The 3,365-nt window shown below is 43.1% G+C and overlaps 1 non-coding gene across 1 annotated transcript; it reads right to left on the bottom strand.

Moving 5' to 3' along the window:
- Window positions 1–318: 318 nt before the first annotated feature.
- Window positions 319–392, bottom strand: Trnat-ugu. The gene has a single exon. It is a non-coding gene; the product is annotated as a tRNA-Thr (tRNA).
- Window positions 393–3,365: the final 2,973 nt, after the last annotated feature.

Here is a 3,365-nt window from a genome sequence, read left to right as displayed (position 1 = left end):
CATCTTGTACCTTGAAACAGAATGTCTTCTACCATGGAACACGTGATATGTGCAATGAACTGAGTTTCTTTAATGTTCTAACTCTTTTACCTGCCTTGGAAATGGAAATTTATGTATACTAAGATGGTATCTGTTCTTTCGGGCATGTCCGAAAGGAAATTTATATATACTAAGATGGTATCTGTCCTTTCGGACATGTCCGAAAGAACAGAGACCATCGGTGACCATGCAGCTCGTTAGAATGAAATTACAATGAAATGAACACCCTTAACTGCTTACAGGCGTTGACATACGTCAACGGAGACAGATGAAAATGTGTGCCCCGACCGGGACTCGAACCCGGGATCTCCTGCTTACATGGCAGACGCTCTATCCATCTGAGCCACCGAGGACACAGAGGATAGCGCGACTGCGGGGATTTGTCTCTGGCACGCCTCCCGCGAAACCCACATTCTCCCCGCTCAGAAGTTTCCAGGGGGCTCGGTCTGCCCTTGAAACCTTAACGTTCGCTTAGGTGAGACAAGAAGTTGGCCTAACTACACTCGATCCGCTGGCAACACAACCAAGAGACACTCAGGGACCCACCGACAAGACGACTGGCTAACCACCGATCAGTATACGAGAATTCCAAAGCCAAAACGTTACAGACATAGCCGCCCACAGCTGAAAATACATTAAGCTGTCAAAAACTACACACCATGTTGGACAGTGACAACAGGTGAGCAAAAGGATACTGCCTGAATTTACGTCAGCGACCATGGCAGATAACCGGAACACTAACGACCACAAGGCAGAAAATTCCGATGGTGCACTCGAATTTCAAACCGACAAATATATATTTAGCCACACGGCAGCTAAATCTTCACCAACTCGAACACTCGCTGTAGCTCCCAGGAATACTGCCAACAGCGAACCACCAACCAAGGGGACAACGTGAACAGACATGGCTTCGGTAATAAATAAAATCACCACTCAACTTTCATGTCCTAGGTCAGCGAGCCGCAAACTTCGTAGCACTGAGAACAGTCCCCACACGCTCCAACACTGTGTAGAGACCGCCAGCGGGCCCGGCCGACTGCGCTGCGCGGAAACTTGCTTGCTGATTCGCTACAACCGACCGACTGGCTGCACACCGCCAAGCCGGAACTACAAGCACCAGACCAAAGATGGTATGCGGTGCAAATATTGATACACACCGCTACTGCGACACGTAGAAAGAGGAAGAACCACAGCATAACCGCAATAACCGCGGGAAACCAAACACAGAGTAACAGCCAAGTTTTAAAGCAACGGATAAGGCAGGGTCAGCACGGCTCAATTTGATTTTACTAACTAACTATTGTTGAGTAGGAAAGTAAAAATGCAACAGATAAGCTATTAACTACAGTACATAGAAGATTTTTTTGATTCCAACTCAATAGAATATTTGTTCAGCTTTTCACATTTGGAAAAATCTTACTTTTCCGCAGTAATTTTCGTAATTTCAGAGAAAGACGGCAGCACGTAAAAGGCGAATGCTATCATTTAAAAATGGAATCCAAAAATTTATTTAACTTCTATTACAGAGGTGGTTGGAGGCGAAAAGTGTTCCAAGGTACAACACTCTCCCCTAGAACTGCCGTTATTAATCAATCAGCTACCCGCTCACACAGACGGCACAACAACACCTCGTCAGGCAATTACAGTGTCACAACCTCGCGATCGCCTAGGATGGCAGCTCTCAGAAACAAAGAACAGTCGACATGAAGTACTCCAAATGGTACCATCTTTTAACGACCGGTCCTTCAGAGTTGGCGGCCTTCTTATCGCGCTATTGCTGTAGTTAGTCTCTTCGGGGCTCATAATATACTAAAGTGCGCGTCATTTATGTTGGCGGCCGAGTTTAGGTTCGTTCTGCGCATCTGACGTCACAAAACACAGTCAGCCAATGAACAGAGAACGACGTTGCCAGATCTCGACTGCAGAGCAGAGTACGGACGAGTGTCTTCAGTTTTAGAAACATTCAGTCATAAATAAAGTAATAGAACAAAAGCAATGTCTTGATAGCAGACTTCCTTTTATAGAAACTTTGGAAAAAGCATTCTTTATACCAATTGCTTCATATTCTGTTAATTAATTAAACAAAACAAGCAATAAGACTCCTAATTCAGGCGATAGCATGGAAAGGTGTTTGTATCAATCTCACGAACCGCTTTTCCACAATAAAGAACAGCGTTAATTGTTTATTTCCTATTGTACTTTGATGAAGTGTGAGTAATTCATAGTCATACCAACAGTGTTTGTCAGTATTTTGCATGAACTGTTACAGTACTCGTGGACATTTAAATTAAAGCCAAATGTGCCCGGTGTAAATAAAACTTTTGTTACAGTCGTGAAAGACGGAATATTTCTCAGTATTACATATGACACCTAAATGAGATATTGTTATACAGTAAATTTTACATGAAATTTAGGTATCTTGTCCACATTTCATTCTCAACATTGTGGCAACTAAAATCGACCATGCGGAAAGTATACTCTATGGACTTTTACCTCTGCAAACTCTTCAAAATTTCGTGCAAAGGTTTACTATATTTAATGCTGCATAATAACTGCGTTGAACATCGAAACAAAATTAAGTCATTTATTGGGGGAAGGTATCAGTCAAGAAGATGTGTAAAAATCAAATTTTTGGGCAAAATAGTATTTGTGAAATCGAATGATAAGAGTGTCAAAGCAGCTGGAACACCATCTGTCTACACAGGCGTGCAGTGCAGTGACAAAATCGCGCACAGCGCGGAATGCAGGGTGCACGTCTTTGTAGCAGTAATAGGGTTAATGCGGCCGTGGAGGCTTTACTTCATGAACTGCGTGCTCCCCCCTAAACCTAAGCTTGCGAACTATGCTATACTATGGCGCTGCTTCTCTTGGCTCGTGCGTCGTGTGCAACTGGCAACGCAGCAATCTCCCGCGCCTGGGTGGGCATGCGCGAGCCGCCAAGATAAAAGAATTGAACAATAATTTATATAGGTTACCAATTAATAATAAGGTCGGCGTATGTGCAGCCCGAGGTGTCCCTGGACACTGTCACTATTGGCTCTGGAGCAAGAACGTTTAATGATCACTCTAGTAGATGTTTCTCTCTTGTAACAGCAACGGTGGTTTCATGCTAAAGGCAGAAACCACAGGGTTAAATACTCGTATATCCGGCATCATGTCAGATAAAATTTTCAGAAAGAGATAAATGTAGATGTTTTGAAATGTTTTGACGACATGTTCCACATTCTTTTAGTTCTCAGGAATTAATATACCATCTTTGTCAGGAATATCAATTACGAATTTCTGCTTTGGTCATTAATTATCTGTATTATCATCGCTACATTTTG

The sequence above is a fragment of the Schistocerca americana genome, chromosome 7 (assembly GCF_021461395.2).
Source record: "Schistocerca americana isolate TAMUIC-IGC-003095 chromosome 7, iqSchAmer2.1, whole genome shotgun sequence".
Classification (NCBI taxonomy): Eukaryota; Metazoa; Arthropoda; class Insecta; order Orthoptera; family Acrididae; genus Schistocerca; species Schistocerca americana.
Note: the sequence above shows the minus strand (reverse complement) of the source record. Positions and strands in the feature narration are given on the sequence as shown.